This window comes from Lepus europaeus, chromosome 1 (genome assembly GCF_033115175.1).
Source record: "Lepus europaeus isolate LE1 chromosome 1, mLepTim1.pri, whole genome shotgun sequence".
NCBI lineage: Eukaryota > Metazoa > Chordata > Mammalia > Lagomorpha > Leporidae > Lepus > Lepus europaeus.
The window spans coordinates 69,923,522-69,945,022 of record NC_084827.1 but is presented as its reverse complement, the minus strand read 5'-3'; positions in this window follow the sequence as shown (position 1 = coordinate 69,945,022).

Below are 21,501 nucleotides of genomic sequence, written 5' to 3'. Positions count from 1 at the left end.
ATAGCATTAAATAAGAGTGTACAGCACATTAAAGACAGAGATCCTACATAATATTTTTTTAAAAAAATTAATTAATTTTCTATGCCATTTCCAATTTAACACCAGGGTTTTTTTTTTTATTTCCAATTATCTTTATATACAGAAGATCAATTCAGTATATAATTAGTAAAGATCACATCAGTTTGTACCCACACAGAAACACAAAGTGTAAAAATACTCTTTCAGTACTAGTTATAGCATCACTGCACATTAGATAACACATTAAGGACAGATCCCACATGAGATGTAAGTACACAGTGACTCCTGTTGCTGACTTAACAATTTGACACTCCTGTTCTTGGCGTCAGTAATCTCCCTAGGCTCTAGTCATGAGTTGCCAGGGCTATGGAAGCCTTTCGAGTTCGCTGACTTTGATCTTATTCTGATAAGGTCATAGTCAAAGTGGAAGTTCTCTCCTCCCTTCAGAGAAAGGTACTTCCTTCTTTGATGGCCCCGTTCTTTCCACTGGGATCTCACTCACAGAGATCTTTCATTTAGGTCTTCTTCTTTTTTTTTTTTTTTTTCTTTTCCATGGTGTCTTGGCTTTCCATGCCTACAATACTCTCATGGGCTCTTTAGCCAGATCCGAATGCCTTAAGGGCTGATTCTGAGGCCAGAGTGTTGTTTAGGACGTCTGCCATTCTATGAGTCTGCTGTGTATCCCATTTCCCATGTTGGATCTTTCTCTCCCTTTTTGATTCTATCAGTTAGTATTAGCAGACACTTGTCTTGTTTGTGTGATCCCTTTGATTCTTAGACCTACCAGAGCCATCGGTTGTGAACTGAAATTAATCACTTGAACTAGTGAGATGGCATTGGTACATGCCACCTTGATGGGATTGTATTGGAATCCCCTGGTACATTTCTAATTCCATCATTTGCGGCAAGTCAGATTGTGCATGTCCCAAATTGTACATCTCCTCCCTCTCTTATTCCCACTCTTATATTTAACAGGGATCACTTTTCAGTTAAAATTTAAACACCTAAGAATAATTGTGTGTTAATTACAGGTTCAACCACTAGTACTAGAAAGAGAGAAAGTACAGAGTGAAGTGAAATGGACAATATAAGAAACTATGACCTGATCAGCTCTTGTCCTGGCTCTAGATGTACAATGTAATACTTTATCCTTTTTAGTATTTGTTGTTATTGTTGTTGTTGTTGTTCTAGTACTAGTGGTTGAACTCTGTAATTAACATTCAGTGTTTCTGTAAACCTAAAACTGCTCTTCAAAACAAAGTTTATTAATTTGAAAAAATCAATTCTGGAACTTATTAGACATTGAGAAACATCCAAAAATCTACATGAAGAAAGAATGTTTATGGGGCCAGCACTGTGGCATAGTGGGTAAATCTGCCACCTGCAGTGCTGGCATCCCATATGGGTGCTGCTTCAAATCCGGATACTCCTTGGGCACCTGCACCCACATGGGAAGACCGGGAGAAAGCTCCTGGCTCCTGGCTTGGGATCAGTGCAACTCCAGCCGTTGCAGCCAATTGAGGAGTGAACCAGCCGATGGAAGATTTCTTTCTCTCTCTCTGCCTCTCCTTCTTTCTGTGTGTAACTCTTTCAAATAAATAAATAAATCTTAAAAATGGGAATGTTTGCTACCTTGATTAGCTGGATATCTGCATTGAGTCTCATGGCATGATATATTGAATAAATTGTGGAGATATAGAGTTATATAATCAATCATAGAGAAATGAAGCAAAAAGAAAGTTAATCTAACATTAAATTATGTAAAATACTCTGTACTCCAAGAATACAGGCTGAAGAATGCTGACATGCACTCCATCTCAATTCATTCTTCTTGTTTATAAAGGCATTTGCATAAATAGATCTAACTGGATGTCCAACTTCTTCCAGAAACATGTGACTAAGTAAGACATTTGTGTTATCACTCCAATAACATCATGAACACTTATGGAATTAATTAAGCTAACAATCAACTATATCAGAAGATATTCATATTTGAATTGCTATAATCAGTAGTGAATAAATCATTGAGCTAGGCATGTGTTGGAGCAAAGTTTTGGTAAGATATTTTCTTCTCTGTCTTCCCATGCATTTTAACTTGTAGAAAATGTGACAATGGAATAATAAGAAGCTATTTTGGACTCTGTTCTAAAAGAGGAAAACATTCAGAAAGAAGCAGGAAGTACACCACAGTGCATGTCTGATCTACATGATGCATGCTGTGCCAATTGTTGATTTATTGCTTTTTCGTTCCAAATACTGAAGCTACATTCTGAAGAAATTTATCCTTTGCATCTGTCTCCAATGTTAGGCTTTGTCAAAGAAGGACACTAAGGGACAGAAGGCTTATTGCTTCTAGTCTGTTTTTCATGAGGGCATGCTAGCCAACATTTCAGCAGATTGGAGGATTAACACTACTCCTTTCCAGGAGCCTTCATAGACTAGCTGTGATCCTCATCATTCAGTGAGATTATTTCACCCAATAGACCACTCTTGCTGCTGGACAAGTCACTCCTGTATACAGGCTCTGGACTGTCCCCTCTGGACAGTTCCTTCATTACTAGAAGACTGATTTGCTCATTCATTGAAATTAAGATGGATTTTAATTTAATTCTTTCTTTGTTCACATTCCCCTACATTTATGGATAGAGGTACCTGATCTACCTACACATTTGCTGCTTCCATACATCCTATAATTTCCCTTTAACCTTCTATTGCCAAATTAACAATTTTATTATTTTCCTCTTTCAAATTCTCCATATAGTTTACATCATCTGATTAGACTGACTCTCTCTCTCTCTCTCTCTCTCTCTTACACACACACACACACACACATAATTACCTAAAAGTGTAGAAATAAGAAATCTGAATGTGATAGTATGAATCAAATTGTTTTTATTAGTGGAGACTGGGGGAACAAACCATTTTCTATAGTACTGCTTGGTAAGAATTCAAATATTTAAATTGAGAATTTATACTATTGATGTGAGCAAATAAAACATTCAATATATGTAGCCAAGAAAATTTATTCCAAATGTGAAAAGACAAATGTGTGTGTTTATATATGAATGTATGCACTTTAAATCTTTTAAAAATTTATGTGAAAGTTCGAGTGAGAGAGAGAGAGAGTGAGAGAGAGAGATTTCATCCACTGGTCACTCCCCAAACAGCCGAAAAGATCAGGGCTGGCCCAAGGCGAAGTCAGCAGCCAGGGATTCCATCCTGGTCTTTCACATGTATAGCAGGGGTACACGTAATTGGGTGATCTTCAGCTGCTTTCCCAAGCACATTAGCAGGGAGTTGGATTAGAAATGTAGCAGCCCAGACATGAACCAGCTATCCTTTATGAGCTGCTAGCATTACAGGTGGCACCTTAATCTGCTGTGCCTCGACTCTGGCGCCAGTTTGTACACATTTGTAGCCTGTGATCTCTGAAGACAAACTCATTGGCTCTTTAATTTCTTTAAACATTAATGTAGTCTGCTGTACTTGTATAATTTTACCTCTATCAGGGACATGAAGGAAAAAGGAAATATGTTGATTTTTTTCTGACTACTATTAGATACACATGTTATTTTATGTATGCTTAAATATACCACTTTTTGTATTTTTTTACCACAATGGGAATTTCATTGTACTTCACATAGAGTAGACACGCAGTAAGCAATTGAACATAAATGCTTGGAAATATTTTAGAAAATGAGTAGCTGGCTGGCACCGCGGCTCACTAGGCTAATCCTCCACCTGCGGCGCCGGCACCCTGGGTTCTAGTCCCATTTGGGGTGCCGGATTCTGTTCTGGTTGCTACTCTTCCAGTCGAGCTCTCTGCTGTTGCCTGGGAAGGCAGTGGAGGATGGCCCAAGTGGTTGGGCCCTGCACCTGCATGGAAGACCAGAAGGAAACATGTGGCTCCTGGCTTAGGATCGGTGCAGCTGCAACGCACCAGCCATAGCAGTCATTGGGGGGTGAACAAATGGAAAAAGGAAGACCTTTCTTTCTGTCTCTCACTGTCTAACTCTGCCTGTCCAAAAAAAAAAAAAAAGAAAAAGAAAGAAAATGAGTAGAAATTGTTTGAAAGAAGAAGATTTTTGCCTTATTTACAACATTGATGGACACTTCTTACCTTCTTGTAAGGGTTTATCACACTTGACTTAGCACTATGAAAGGAACGTCAGAGAAATGTCAAACCCACGTATCCTATATTGCTCTGTCTAATACATATGTACAACTGCATTCATTTGGCCTTCTTTAATTCTAACCATTTTGTTTTCTATTTATATCACTCATTACCTACCTCCTTGATTTTCTCTATGACCCTGCCCTCACTCTATTGTGTTCAATGACTAGGCATTTTAGGGAGACAGTAATATATAATACAAAAATTCATTTTCCTGTCTTGGTGTTCAGATGTGGATTCATGTCTTAATCACCTCTATTAATACATCATCTTGGTTTGATCACTTAAATGCATCTAATCTTTATTTAAATAATGATAATAGTATATGGTTGATGTGAAATTTAAATTATATTAATCAGAAATCTGCCATCATAACACTGTATAACAAAGAATCTCATTATTTCCATGTTGATGAAAGCTCTGGAAGTTTTCAGAGATAACTCTATAATGTGTGCTTCAGGTTCATGTAAACTCTGTCTTTCACTTTATTTTGTTTATTTTCTTGAATGTCTAACAATATAATCTTTTTCATAAATACAACTTTAGGAATATAGTGATTCTTCCTACTGTACCCACCCTGCCAACAACACTCCCACCCCTCTTCCTCCTCCCTCTCCTGTTCCCATTCTTATTTTTTACTAAGATCTATTTTCAATTAACTTTTTATGCATATGATTATCTCTATACTAAGTGAAGAGTTCCACAAATTGTATGTAAAAAAAAATAACTGTTCCTCAAAAGTAAAGACAAGAGCTGTTCAGTCATTAAATTTCAAAGTGTTAATTTCACTTCTATAGATTACCTTTTAGGTACTCTACTAAAGTTATCACAGATCAGAGAGAACACATCAGATTTGTCCTTTTGGGACTGGCTTATTTCATTAATTATGATGTCCAGTTTCATCCATTTTGTTGCAAATACCAGGATTTAATTTTTCATTTTTCATTTTTTTACTGCTGTGTAGTATTCCATGGTGTACTTATCTCTTCATTCAGTCTTCAGTTGATGGGCATTTGGGTTAATTCCATAACATTGCTATTGTGAATTGAACTGCAATAAACTTAGGGGTACAGATAACTATTTCATGTACTGATTCATTTCCCTTGTGTAAATTCCTAGGAGTGGGATGGCTGGGTTACAGTAGGTGTATATTCAGATTTCTGAGGGATCTCCATACTGTCTTCAAATGTGGCTTTACCAGTTCACATTCCCACCAACAGTAGACTAGCATAGATTTCCCCCCACATCCTCTCCAGCACTTGTTTTCTGTTGATTTGTGTATGAAAGCCATTCTAACAGGGTTGAGGTGAAACCTCATTGTCATTTTGATTTGGATATCCCAGACAACTAGTGATCCTGAGCATTTTTTCATGTGTCTGTTTGGATTTCCTCTTTTGAAAAGTTAATGTTTAAGTCCTTTGTCAATTCCTTAACGGGGTCATTAATCTTGTTATTGTTGAGTTTCTTGATCTCTTCATATTCTGGTTATTAATCCTTTACCAGTTGCATGGTTTGAAAATAATTTCTCCCATTCTGTCAGTTGTATCTTCACTTTGCTGAGTGTTTCTTTTGCAGAGTAGAAGCTTCTCAATTTGATGTAATCCCATTTGTCAATTTTGGCTTTAATTGTATATTCCTCTGGGTGTTTTTTCCCCAAGAACTCTTTGCCTATCCCAATGTCTTGTATGATTTCTCCCAATGTTCTCTGATTATTTGATGGTATCAGGTATGGCATCTGTTGTTAATGCTTTCTACTACATTTTTATATGTTCTATAGAATTCTTCATTTCCAAGATTTCATTTTGATTTCTCTTTAAAATCTCAATTTTCTAGGAAAACTTTTTAATCATGTCATGTTTGGATTTCTTTAGTTCATGACTTTGCTTCTGATTACTTCTAAGTAATCCTACAGTCAATTTTTTGAATTCCGTTTCTGGCATTTCATCAATCTCTTCATCTTCACATTCTAGTATTAAAGTGTTGTATTCTTTTAGGAATGTTCTGTTTTATTCCTTATTCTTGTTTCTTGAATTGCTGCATTCATTATTAGGAATTTGCGGTGATAAATTTTTCCCCTGTAATGGCTTTTTTTCTTTGGACTGTGCCTCGGTGGCTTAGTGGAGTGTCTGACCCAGAGGTACATGCTGGGTGTGGTCAGGGTGCTCTGTTCAGTGCTCCAGGGTAGAGGGAGTGTGGTAAATCTCCTCCCTTTCCTCTTCCTCTTCTTTTCCTCTTCATCCTCCTCCTCCTCCTCTTCTTCTTCCTCTCTTCCTCCTCAGAGAGGAGGTTTGTTCTGCTCTGTTGGTGTACTGTCACTCTCACCTCCTCTCCTCAAAAGAGACCAATGTCTGGGTGCTATCCCCAGTGGGTACAATTTGCAGCCATGCTGCCAATAAAACAACACAAAGGATCTGTGCACTCCTTGGTGTGAATATGGATCCTGCAACAATGATCCTCACCAGGCAATCAGGGAGCCACCCAGAGTGATTGCCCAATGTCCTAGCCACACCTTTCACCCTCCCACAGAGCCATGGTGTTTTCCCAGTGCTGGCACACAAGGAAGGATCCCACAATCACAAGCAACCAGCCCTCTCAATGCTCCCAGCCAGATTCAGGTGTCTCCTCTTAGCTGGTTGCTGGCACAGCTGTTACATATGTCTAAAATGGTGCCAGCCCTCTTTTTGCTCATTATAGGGTGCCAGTGCTGGGTGGGCATGGAGAAAGAAATATACCCTCTTTTTTTCCCCTCTAGATTGGCAGGTATGCTCTCCCCTACACAGTTCTAAGCTGGGCCCTTGCCAGGCTCTTCCCACAGCTTTATAGCCAGTGACTTGGGGTGCTGCAGTCTGCTCTCACTGCACGCCAAAGCTGGTGCTGAGGCTCTCGGCTGCTGGGATCCTGAGCTGTGCATGTCCATACCCTCTACGTAGGTTCACAGTGTCCACCAAATTTGCGTGGAGTTTCACCTGCCATTTTATCCCTAACCCTTTCCTGAGATTGCATTTTATCCACTTTTTTTTAAACTATCCTCCCCTAGACTAGAGAAGTAAGCTCCCTCCCTATGCCATCATCTTGAAAAACTCTCTTTTGCCTAAGAACCTGTAACTACTCATGGTAGATGGGTCAAACCCAAAAGACCTGCTAAAAAAAATTACTATAAATACTGTTCATTTATTTGTTTCCATCTACTTGGAGAGAGAGAGAGAAAGAGAAAGAGGGGGAAAGAGGCTGGGAGAGAGAGAAAGAGACACGTCCACTTTGTAGTTCACTGCACAGCTACCTACAATAGCCAAGGCTGGGTCAGGCAGAAGCCAGGAGCCTGGAATTTCATTCATGTGTCCCAAGAGGTGGCAGGAACCCAACCCTTGAACAATCACCCCCTGCTTCTTGGGATATGATAGCAGAAAGGTGGATTGGGATTAGAAGTGCCAGGACTCAACTTTGCACTCTGGCATGGGATGCTGACATCACAAGAGCAGCGGTTAAGCTGGCTGTCCCAAAATATCTACCTGTAACTAAGTACCATTAAAGCCCTTGTGTGTGTTACATCCACTAATGTTCTTTTGTTGAAAAAAATTATACGATTATGCCAAAGTCAGTTGAACAAGCATGTACACTCTGCATATTTCTCCAGGATGCACTGCCAAGAGCACAGGAAATCTGTAAATGTATTAGCCTGTTAGAGGTGTCAAGTAAACTTTGGAAAGAATAATCCTATTAGCACAGTTGCTCTGCTTGTTCACAGGCATTTACTTCACTCCTGTATGTGAAATCATCACCCCAAACAAGACACAGAAATGTCATCCAATAACTGTGTGAATTTCAGATTTAGAATCTCAGGCATGGAATCATGATGGTATGTAGGTCTTTTTCTTTTGGAAGCCTGTGATGTAAAAATCAAGCTGTCTGTCCCCAACATCCCAGAAGAAAAGGAGAGAAGAGGTCTTCAAAGACAGTCCCACTTAGAAAGGAACAAGAGAAGTACTTAAAAAATTTATTTATAACACTTTTGTATCTTTTTGGGCAAACATTTTAAGGTCCACCCGTCAAGAGAGTTAGGGATAGTTCTCGACGAAGACTCTATTTTGATTCTTGTCAATAGATCCCAGACCAATTTTACCTACAATTCTTGGCTCTTCCCAGTGGGATCAGACTTGCTATGATATACTCTTCTATTGCATCCATATTACCTCAGCTAGCTCACTTCTGCTACAAATACTGCCAAAAAGCAAATCATTTGGAAAATGCAAACAAAAAAACATAATGGGGTAACACTTCTCATCTATGTGTCAAAAATAGTTAGCATCTGGTATAAAATTTCTAGAGAACCTGTCATTCATTCAAATGGCCAATGAAAGTGTAAATTGCTAAGTCACTTGGAGAGCAATTGGTCTCTATCTATTGTAAAATATATGCATCCTTCAGATACGTGGCGACAGTTTATTCACTGGATGCACTGTCAAGCAATGTCTGGAAATTTATGTAAAAAAGTTTTTGCAACATTTTTTAATATAAAAATTAAAAATAATTTAAATTTCTATTAGTGTGTCATTGTATAAACAAAATTTGTTTTCTACATACAACAGAAATCTCTGCAATTATTGAGAGGAATTAGAAGATCAATATTTGTAAAAATAGAAATATGTCTAAGATATTTTTGAATGGGAAAGATGAAACAGAATAAAACTAGTAGATAATGGGTAATGCTATTTATGAAATAAAATGTTTACTGATTTGATCATACACAAAAATTTTACCTCACTAGTTTGATATAGAAGAAGTTTTGAAGAGTGACAACTTTTTTTTTAAATGAGTTTCAAATTAGTTGAATTTTCCCAATAAGCAAATAAGTTTTAAAATGAAATAAAAATGAGAAAAGAAAGTCTATGACTATGAAGAGACTTTTAATGCTGAAGAGAAGTGTTTGGCATGTGCCAAATGAATATGTAGATACTAAGACCTAGTAGGATTCAGGAGTAGATGTGAAATAGAATTGCATGAAGAAAACAGATTTTATAATGGGTGCAATGTGTTAAGTAGAATAATATTTTAGTTGAAGATACAGCGGTGACTATTTTATTCAGGGAACCTCTATAATCTAAAAGTTTAGCAAAATGATTGTGTGGGATATTTGTGAACTCATTCAGAATGAGCACAATTCTAACATTTCTTGCTTGAGTGACCTTGTGTATGGTTTTTATGGTTTCCATGTCTCAATTTCCTCGTAAGTGAAATATAGTTGGCAATAGCAACAGCTGCATCATAAAGAAGTTGTGACAATTAAATGAAACATAACACAAAAGCTTTTGAAATAGTGCCTAGCAGATCATAAGCCATAAGTAAATGTTATGTCATAGTTTTCAGTTATCAGTACTTAAACTAGCTATCTATGGCCAAAGTAGACTGCCTTTTTAAAAATGAAACTCACATTATAGAGTGATTGAATGAGGGTCAGTAGAACTCTACTGCAATTCAGAAAATGCTTTACTGGATTTCATTTCCAGTTCTTCCCTACCACAAAGGATATTCTATTTAAGAGATCTTTAAAATAGAAGCTGATAATCTCTGACAGGTCAAACTTTTTCCCCTGTCTTTCTAACGGACATTCGAGTCACAGCACACACTTCTTTGGTCTCAATAGATTGGAAGAAAAATATAAAGAATTTAATTTATTACCTCCTATCAAAGATTTTCTCCCTGAACCTTTAGCTTATTTTCTTTAGATAGCTGGATTAACTCATACCTAAGAGTCACTGTGTGAAAGCCCCACTCATCTGTAATCCTAATATTTTCTTGGGAAAATAACCCACGCTTTTATATTTGTTGATGATACCTCATTCTAGTTCTTTACACCTAAAACAAAGCAAAGACAGCTCAGTAAAATTATTGCTCTTGTTATTCTTGTGTTTTCCTCATTTTTCCAAATCTATTGCTTTCCTAGGATGGTAAATCACACACTTTTTCTCTGCAATCATTGATTTTTTTTTTTTTTTTTGGTAAGTCACTTCGCAGTCTCAGCCAAAAGTCGTACAGAAACTGTTTTTGTACTCTCATTAAAAAATGAGATTTTAAACAGAAATAATATATACATTTAGATAAGCAACTTCTTCACATATCCTCTGCCAAATGATAAACAAACCTTTCTTGGTGTGCTCTTATAGAAAAGAATTATTGCAAGAGGGAAGGTTTTATTGTAATAAAAGGGGGATAATTCCTCCACCATAAAATCTGCAAACCTCTGAAACCTTTCACAAAAATGTGGTTTTTTTTCTTTTCAAATATAGAAATAAGTGAAAAGGGCTAGAAAAGACTGGGAACATGCAAATGAAATGAAAAAGAACATTTTATTCTGAATCAAGCCTATTCACAGAAAGCTCTATTAGGAAGGGTGTATACCACTGTGAAAATTAAAAGAAAAAAAAAAGAAAGGATGAGGGAGGGTGGGGGCCTGGGCAGGAGGGACAATAGGTGGGAAGTATCATTAAGCTCTTAAATCTATATATGAAAAATATGAAATTTGTTCACCTTATATAAATAAAAAATTAAAGAAAAAGGAAGGGTGTATATGTTGGTTAAAATTGAGTTTGGGTCAAAGTTCGGGCATCTTAACCAAAGAATGGACAACAAGCTGTGGAAACAAAGCAAACGGATCAAAGAGAAAAGCAAAGTCTTTGGTAGGGTTTGCTAAAGCAAGTGAATCAATTGCTACCACTTAAATTTTGGCAGAAACACTAGGGTAGGCAGAGAAAAAGGAAGCTTTATAATAAAAACAATGAAGACTGATGTGCCTCAATGATGGACGTTTGGCTGGGAGAGATGCAGGGAGACGATTGGAAGTGGCAGCATCCTATAGGATTGATCACGGTGCACAGTTGGCTTTCTCTGCTTAGTCCTGTTTTGAGAGTAAGAACAATTATTAAGTCCTGATCATTTTGGGTGGAGTGCAACAAAAATTATTGTTTAGTGTTCTGGAATGTCACTAGAGACAGTAATGAGTTTTTCCAAAAGACCAATTTACAGAAGACTGGCTTTCTGGATTATGTGTTGAGAATAAAGTGTTGCTTTCCTAGGAAGGTTACCATAGGTTGAGAATCATTGTTTTCATATGTGACTTGACCATTGCTTTCAAAGCAATTGTTCTGAAAAATTAGTATGGGCAAAACAATTCAGTTTAGCTTTTGTTAGAAATAAATGGAAACTTGGAGGGTCTGTAGCTAGACATATCATAGATAAACAAGGGGACATCTGTGAGTCTTATCTAAGTTTTATGGGGAGGGTAGTTCTTTACAGAAGACATTTTCTATAGCACCTAAGAGATGGGCAGTTTTCTTAACCACTGATGTTTACCAGGATCAGAGGACTGAGGTAGAGTTCAGCATTGACATTTCTGATCATGGACATAAAACAGCTCACAGAAATTAAGCTCAAAATAAATATATATGTGTGTGTATACACACACACTTAAATCTGTCTTTCATATATATTGTATATCATGTGTGTGTATTATGAACATGTCACCATATATAAAATCATCAAATTAATTATATATATGGAGAGCTACTTCATATGTATAATTTTATATATCTCATATATTACTATTTTTATAGAACAATTTTAGATACCTAGAAAAATTGAAGAAATGTAGACATATAATTAATATATGCCCCTTGCTCCCATACATGAATAGCCTACTCTATTATCAGTGTCAACCACCAGAGAAGTCTATTTGTTACAGTAAATGAAAATATTGACACAGCATTATTACCCAAAACTATGGTTTACATTAAGGTTCAATCTTAGTGTATATTCTGTGAGTTTGGATAAATATATGTTTACATATATCTATAACTATAGTGTCATAAAAACAGTTTCATTGCCTTAAAAGTTCAGTATGCTTTGCATGTTTAGCCCACCTTACACCTGATCCCAGGAAAATATGGATCTTCATACTATCTACATGTTTTTGCCATCTATTGGGAATCACACTAGTCATATCTAGTCTTTGCTCCTTTCAATGAGTAATGTGTTGTCCAGTCTCCTCCATGATTTCTCATATAAGTCATAGAGGAGAAGCTTGTACCTTCTTAGTGCTGGATAACATTACATTGTCTGAATGTACCACAGTTTATTCACCTATTGCAGAACATATTGGTTGCTTCCAAGTTTTTGAAAATATGAATCAATTATGAATAAATATGCTAGTTTTCTCCTTAAAAAAGATTTATTTATTTATTTCAAAGTCATAATTACAGAGAAAGAGGGAGAGACAGAGAAAGCTTCCATCTGCTTGTTCATTCCCTAGGTGGCTGCAAAGGCCAGGGCTGGGCCGAGCTAAAACCAGAAGCCAGGAGCTTCATCTGATTCTCTCACATGGGTGCAGGGACCAAACACTTGGGTCATCTTCTGCTGTTTTCCCAGGTGCATTGGCAGGGAGCTGGATTGGAAGTGGAGCAGCCAGGACTCAAAGGGAACACCTATATGTAATGCCAGCACTGTAGACAGTGACTTAACCCACTACACCACAGCACCGATCCCAGATCTGCTCGTTTTCAGCCCATGTAGGTACAGAGCAAAGTGTAAGAATTCTGAATGATAGATGTAAGTATGCTGAGTATTATAAGAAACTGCAAAATATATCCCAAAACATAGTGATACCATTATATATTCCCACCAGCAATGAATGAAAATCCCCATTGTTCCATATCCTCACTAACATTTGGTGTTTTCAGTATTCTGGATTTCAGTCATTCTAATTGTTTCCTAGTGGCATCTCACCATTGTTTACATTTGCATTTCCCTATTAACATATTTTGTGGCATGTCTTTTCATATGTTTATTTGCCACCTTTTTGTCTATTTTGGTCGGACATCTTGTAAGGCATTTGTCTCATTTTAAAAAGCTAATTCTCTATTGTTGAATTTTTTAAGAGTTCTTTGTATATTTTGAGTAAAAGTTCTTTATCAGATACATCTATTGCAAATATGTTACACACTCCATGGCATGCCTTTTCAAAGTCTTGGTGTTTTGCTGAGTAGATATTTTCAATTATCAAAGTGGTTATGGCATAATATTGATAGAAATATGAATAATGAAGACTTTTCTGATGAAGTTTCAAATAGACATGAGAAAAAGTGCTGGAAACTACAGGAAAAGCTGTCCTGGTTACAAGGTGACAAAGAGCTTGGCTGAATTATGTCTGTGTCCTAGGACTTTGTGGAAGGCAGAACTGAAGAGCAAAGGAAACTGTAAGCAGCAAAGTGTTCAAGGTGATGCACGACTCCTTTCAACTGCTTATAGTAAAATGCAAGAAGAGAAAAATGATGTGAAGTTGAAATTTATTATGAAGATGCAGAATGTAACGATTTCAGAAATTCTCAGGCTTGTCATGTACAAAATGAAAAAAGCATGTTTGTGAGAGAAAACCAAAGAGATTAGTGTGAGTGAAGGAAGCCAGATGGTACTCATCAAAACAATGAGTGCAAATTACCAAAAGCATTTTAGAAGTCATCAGTGCTACCATGTGTGTTACATGTTTATAGTACCATACCCTTGATAACAAAACTGCTTTAAAAAAGGGGGCCCAGGATACTGTAGAAACTTGAGGCTTCCCTCCCAAGACTACATCATTTTTCTACTCCCCATATATTGTTATAGTGCTCCTCAGAGACTTCAGCTGTGAGGTCGGCCCAGGTGTGACTCAGTCACCTGAAGTTATAGTCCCTAGGACTTAGCAGTGTCTGCATGGTGCTAGCTCTGTGGGCAAAATGAGTTTGTGAGCTGTGGAGGCATTGTTAGCTTCACTTAAATTTCAGTGTTACATCAGAGCACCTTATGATTCAAAGAGGAGCCACGGGGGTGAAGCTACCACAGGAGTCCCGACTAGGGTAATGCTTAGTAGAAACATGGTGGCAGGGCCACTCCTGAGATCCCAGATCTGTAGGACCACTAGCATGCAATTCTGTTCTTGGAGAGCTGCAGGACTCTAACTGCAAACCATGAGAGCTTGGCATGGGTTGTGCACAACAAGGCCATGAAGCGTTGGGGATAAAAATGCTGCCCCAATATATCTGGATGGCAAACATGCAGTCAAAGATTATTCTCTAGGCTTAGGATCTATTGTTGTTTGTCCTGAGGCATTTTGGACTCGGAATCTGTTACTGTTTCATCTAGCCCATTGCTCCCTTTTGGGATGATAATATCTATTCTATATCTTTCTCACTGTTATATTTTGGAAGCTGATAGCTTGTTTGAATTTGCAGGCTCAAAACCAGGAAACAATATGTCATGATAAACCATATCATGATTCTCACCCATATTTGATTTACATATTTAAATGAGACTTTATACCTATGCCTTAAAGTAGATACTGGAATGAGTTAAATCATTTGGGGTTATTAGGATGCAATAAATACATTTTGTATTTGAGAAGCACATGAACTGGGGAGACATGCATTGAATGTTTTGGTTGGAATGTTGTATCCCCTCAAAAAATCATACAGAAACAATGTCTAAAGTGCTAGTATTAAAAGGTACAGCCTCTTTGGAAGTCATTCAGACATAAGAAATCTGCACCTACAAATGAATTATGGCCCTTATAAAAGAGAGAGCTGACCCTCTCTGTCCTTTCCCTTCTTCCATGTAATAACATAGCATTTGGAAGACATGGCAATCAGGCACCGACTTGGAAATGAAGAACTGGGAACTCACTAGCAACCAAACTGCTGGTGCTGTGACCCTGGAATTTCTAGCCTCCAGAGGGTATGAAATACATTTCCTATGCGTATAAGTTATCCAATTAATAGCAGCACAAACAGACCAAGACAGAGCCCCTTATCAGATAAGGCTCTTGCATACATTTCCCCCTAGTTTATGGCTTGTCTTTTCATTCACTTAATTGTTTAATGGAAAGCAGCTGTATTTAATTTTAATGACATCAGTGTCAAAACATATTCTTTTACAGGTTTCCAGATAATGTCCTTGCTCTCATATATGAAAAGTCATCACCCTACCAAAGTCATCTAGTTTTTCTCATGTTATTTTCTAGGGATTTTCTATTTTGTGTTTTACTACTTTTTATGATCCATTTTGAGTTAATTTTTGTGAAGGCTAAAATATCCATGCAGAGATTAATTTTTATCTTTGAAATAGAGTTATCTCAGCATCATTTGTCTTCTGAGAGAGATTTTAGAGAATAGTACAATATATTTTTTTTAAATGTTTGATAGAATTCATCAGTGAACCCATTTGGGCATAGTCCATTCTGGTTCAGAAGATTGTTAGCTGCTGATTAAATTTCTTTAGTAGACATGGTCCTCTTCATACTGTCTCTTTCTACCACATACTTTTGGCAGATTGTGCCTTTGGAGAAACTGATCCACTTCATTTAGGTTATCAAAATTTGAAACTAGAGTTCTTTATACTATTCCTTTAATATCTTTTTTAATGTCCATAGTATCCATAGTGATATTGCCTTTTTCATTTCTGATACTAATAGCTCCTCTCCTCTTTTTCTTAGCATGGCTAGAGGCTTATCAATTATAGAAAAAAAATTTTGGTTTCATTAATTTTTATATTGATTTCCTCTTTTCATTGTCATTGATTTTTTGCTCTAGCTTATATTATTTATGTTCTTTTGCTTACTTTGTATTTATTTTGCTTTTCTTTTTTAAATCCTTAAGGTAGAAACTTATATGATTGATTTTAGATTTTTTCTTTCATATATATTTATATATTCAGTGCTATAAATTTTCATCTAAGTGCTGCCTTACTATATCCCACAAATCTTGACAAGTTGTGTTTTCATTTTAATTTATTTCAATATACATTTAAATCTTCTTTTGAGATCTCCTCTTTGCTCTGTGTGCTATTTGGAAGTATATTATTCAATTTGCATGTATGTTGGAATTTTCCAGTTTTCTTTCTGCTGTAAATTCCACTGCGTCCTGAAAGCAGACATTACATGACTCCTACACTTCCAAAATTTTAAGGTGTGTTTTATAGCTCAGAAAGTATTTAATCTTGGTGAATGTTCCATGTGAGCTTCAGAAAAAATGTATATTTTGCTGTTATGGGGTAAAATAGTTGACATATTCCAGTTATATCCTGTTGATTGATTGATGATGTTGTTGAGTTTTTTTCTTAGTCTGTTCAGACTGCTCTAGGAAAATGCATAGACTTGGTGACTTATAAATAATAGATACTTATTTCTCTCAATTCTGTTTGCCACGAAGTCCAAGTTCAAGGCTCTGTGAGATACAGTCTCTAGTGTGCATTCACTTTCTAGGAAAGGATGATTCTTCTCATTGTGTGCTAATGTGGATAAAGTCCTTTTTGTAAGGAAACTGATCCTCTTAGGTTCATAGAAAGCATTTTCTTTCTGTGTCTTCACATGGTATTCATCTCACAAAAGTCCCACATCCTTATACCATCACCTTGGAAATAGGGATTTCAGTGTATGAATTTCGGGAGAGGGAAATTCTTACTGTCCTTTTACCTGTTGAATTTCTCCTTTTCTGATGGAGAGTTGCTGAAGTCTCCAAGTAAAATACTGGACTTATCTATTTCTCCATGCATTTCCAACAGTATTTGTCTCATGTGTATTGATACTGTGTTGTTGGCATGCTGTGATGTTAAGGATTCTTTTCTTGGAGGCATATTTTTCATTATATAATACCCCTTTTATTCTTTTTTTAAACTTTTATTTAAAGAATATAAATTTCCAAAGTACAGCTTATGGATTACAATGGCTTCCCCACCCCAAACTTCCCTCCCACCCACAACCCTCCCCTTTCCCACTCCCTCTCCCCTTCCATTCACATCAAGATTCATTTTCAATTCTCTTTCTGTACAGAAGATCAGTTCAGTATATATTAAGCAAAGATTTCAAAAATTTGCCCCCACATAGCAACACAAAGTGAAAAAAACTGTTGGAGTACTAGTTATAGCATTAAATAACAGTGTACAGCACATTAAAGACAGAGATCCTATATGATATTTTTTAAAAATTAATTTTCTATGCAATTTCCAATTTAACACAAGGTTTTTTTCCATTTTCAATTATCTTTATATACAGAAGATCAATTCAGTATATACTAAGTAAAGATTTCATCAGTTTGCACCCACATAGAAACACAAAGTGTAAAAATACTGTTTTAGTACTAGTTATAGCATCACTTCACATTGGACAACACATTAAGGACAGATCCCACATGGGATGTGAGTACACAGTGACTCCTGTTGTTGACTTAACAATTTGACACTCTTTTTTTTTTTCTTTTTTCTTTTTTTTTTTTGACAGGCAGAGTGGACAGTGAGAGAGAGAGACAGAGAGAAAGGTCTTCCTTTTGCCGTTGGTTCACCCTCCAATGGCCGCCGCGGTAGCGTGCTGTGGCCGGCGCACCGCGCTGTTCCGATGGCAGGAGCCAGGTGCTTATCCTGGTCTCCCATGGGGTGCAGGACCCAAGGACTTGGGCCATCCTCCACTGCACTCCCTAGCCACAGCAGAGAGCTGGCCTGGAAGAGGGGCAACCGGGACAGGATTGGTGCCCCGACCGGGACTAGAACCCGGTGTGCCGGCGCCGCAAGGCGGAGGATTAGCCTAGTGAGCCGCGGCGCCGGCCACAATTTGACACTCTTGTTTATGGCATCAGTAATCTCCCTAGGCTCTAGTCATGAGTTGCCAAGGCTATGGAAGCCTTTAGGGTTTGCCGACTTTGATCTTATTCTGCTAGGGTCATAGTCAAAGTGGAAGTTCTCTCCTCCCTTCAGAGAAAGGTACCTCCTTCTTTGATGGCCCCGTTCTTTCCACTGGGATCTCACTCACAGAGATCATTCATTTAGGTGTTTTTTTTTTTTTTCCATGATATCTTGGCTTTCCATGCCTACAATACTCTCATGGACTCTTCAGCCAGATCCGAATGCCTTAAGGGCTGATTCTGAGGCCAGAGTGCTATTTAGGACTTCTGCCGTTCTATGAATCTGCTGTGTATCCCGCTTCCCATGCTGGATCGTTCTCTCCCTTTTTGATTCTATCAGTTAGTATTAGCAGACACCAGTCTTGTTTGTGTGATCCCTTTGACTCTTAGACCTATCAGAGTCATCCATTGTGAACTGAGATTGATCACTTGGACTAGTGAGATGGCATTGGTACATGCCACCTTGATGGGATTGTATTGGAATCCCCTGGCACATTTCTAACTCCACCATTTGGGGCAAGTCCGATTGTGCATGTCCCAAATTGTACATCTCCTCCCTCTCTTTTTCCCACTCTTATATTTAACAGGGATCACTTTTCAGTTAAAATTTAAACACCTAAGAATAATCGTATGTTAATTACAGCATTCAACCACTAGTACTAGAACAACAACAAAAACAAAAAATACTAAAAAGGATAAAGTATTACATTGTACATCTAAAGTCAGGACAGGAGCTGATCAAGTCACTGTTTCTAATAGTGTCCATTTCACTTCAACAGGTTTCCCCTTTGGTGCTCAGTTAGTTGTCACCGATCAGGGAAAACAAATGATATTTTTCTCTTTGGGACTGGCTTAATTCACTCAGCATGATGTTTTCCAGATTGCTCCATCATGTTGCAAATGACCGGGTTTCATTGTTTTTGACTGCTGTATAGTATTCTATAGAGTACATGTCCCATAGTTTCTTTATCCATTCTGCTGTTGATGGGCATTTGGGTTGGTTCCAAGTCTTAGCTATTGTGAATTGAGCTGCAATAAACATTAATGTGCAGATGGCTTTTTTGTTTGCAAAATTAATTTCCTTTAGGTAAATTCCAAGGAGTGGGATGGCTGGGTTGTATGGTAGGGTTATGTTCAGGTTTCTGAGGAATCTCCAGACTGACTTCCATAGTGGCTTAACCAGTTTGCATTCCCACCAACCTTTTATTCTTAATAACTCTCCTTTTTGGATCTCCCCTGTCTGAAATTAATAGTTTGTAGTTAATTATTCAAATCAGTTTTAGCTTGACAAATATTGCTTTATTGCTTTATAAGATTTCTTTATTTATATCAGAATTACAGAGTGAGTGGGAGAGACAGTGATCATTTGGGCCATCCATGGCTTATTTCCTAGGCCAGTAGCAGGGAGCTGGATCAGAAGTGGAGCAGCTGGGACTGGAACTGGAGTCTGTATGGGATCACAGCGCTGCAGGTGGCAGCTTTTCCTGCTATGCCACAGTGTCAGCCCCTCCTCTTCACTTTTTTTTCCCCACAGTAATCTGTTTTTTAGATATTTTCATGCATTTCATAAATACAAATTTAGGAACATAGTGATGCATCCCAACCTTCTTCCTCTTCCCTCTCCTATTCCTATTCTTATTTCTTACTAAGATCTATTTTATTTTTTAAAAGATTTATTTATTTATTTGAAAGAGTTACACAGAGAGAGGAGAGGCAGAGACACACAGAGGGAGAGGGTTCTTCCATCTGCTGGTTCACTCCCCAGTTGGCCACAATGATTGGAGCTGCGCCAATCTGAAGCCAGAAGCCAGGAGCTTCCTCCAGGTCTACCAAACGGGTGCAGGGGCCAAGGACTTGGGCCATCTTCTACTACTTTCCCAGGCCATAACAGAGAGCTGGATCGGAAGTGGAGCAGCTGGGTCTTGAACTGGTGCCCCTCCATATGGGATGCAGGTGCTTTAGGCCAGGATGTTAACCCGCTGTGCCACAACGCAGGGCCCAAGATCTATTTTCAGTTAAATTTATACTCATAAGATTAATCCTAAGTAAAGAGTTCGACAAATAGTATGAAAAAAATGTTCCTCAACAGTCAAGATTATTGTTTCAATGTATAAAATCCTAGGCTGATTTTTTTTTCTAAGCACTTCATATATTTCACTTAATTTTCTTGTTGCTTGCATGATTTGGGGGGGAAATCAGGTACAATTCCCATGTTTCTTCCTTAATAGCAGAGGCATCTCTATACCTAGCTTCTTTCAAGATTTTTTCTTTAATTTTAATTACCCAGGTGTAAGGTGTTCTTTGGGGGTATGGGGTGCCGTGGGGTTTGTACTGCTTGGTGTTCTCTGAGTTCCCTGGTTCTGTGGTCTGGTTTTTGATATTAATTTAGTGAAATTCTCAGTAATTATTTCAAACATTTCTTTCTATTCTTTTTGCTACTTCTTCCATTGTTCCCATTATGTTCTTGGATACATTGTTCTGTTTTCAAATATATTCTGCTTTTGAGTTTTTGATGGTTTCTATTAAAATAGTCAAGCTTACAGATTCCTTCCTCAACCACGCCTATTCTAAGAAGCCCATGAGAGCACCCTGCTTACATTCCATTTGCTCTTGCAAGCTGTCTGCTCTATGCATTAGAACCTGCACATGAAAATCATTGTTGTTTTAAACTCCAGGTCCAAGAATTCCAACACCCCTGCCATGTGTGGTTCTCATATTGGCTGCGTCTCTAATTGTGTTGTTTGCCTTTTTTTAGTGTGCTTTGTAATTTATTTCTTGAGAGCCAGTCAGGATGTAGTGAGTAAAGCAAGTATTTAAATGGGCAGTTAGTACTGTGGTGATAAGGTGCAGGGGGAAAAGAATTGTAGTTAGAACTCATGTGTTTAAGGTGTGGCTGTGCTTCTGTTCTGTATTTACACATGTTCCTCAGTTGTTTTCTCCACTCGGGTGAGACAGGTGGCCAGCTCCGGCTTGATTTAGGTATTTCCTCCTCCCAGGTCAATTAGGCTCTGATTGAATCCCATAGGTTAGGCTTAGGTTAATGAGCTTCTGGTGAGCTATGGCTTCTTAAGGAGAAAAACGCTGTGGTATACGTCAAAATGGTTCCCCTTCTCCAAAGGTGAAAACACAGAAGGTTTGATTATCTTATATTTCATTATAGAACTTTACGAGCTCTTGGAAGTAAAACAGAAAAGCGCTGGGGAATCTGCTATGACTAGCTTTCCATGAAGATTTTGACCGGCTGCGTGGCTCCCATGGAGTCGCCAGTAAATCGTCAGTTGCAGTACTGCTTTCCTGCTCCAGCACTGGTTCCGGAGGAGGCTGGATGTTGCGATACTCTGTATTCGCCCAGCTTTGCAGTTTCGGGGGGAGGGGGTAGTTTGGCCCTCCAGGTCTAAGTGCAGTTGTTGGTTTTTCAGTGTATTTGGCTTTTAGTTTCTAGGACGGAATGGCAAAACCTGAGCTCGTTGTACACAGACTGGAAAAATGCTACGTTGTATTTTTCATATTTTGTCTTAGAAGACAAAATGTTAATTTCTGAGCTGTTCATGTATTTGTTTCTTTCAAAACAGACCAGTGTGAATATTTGGGAGCAAACCAAGGTAATTTAATTGT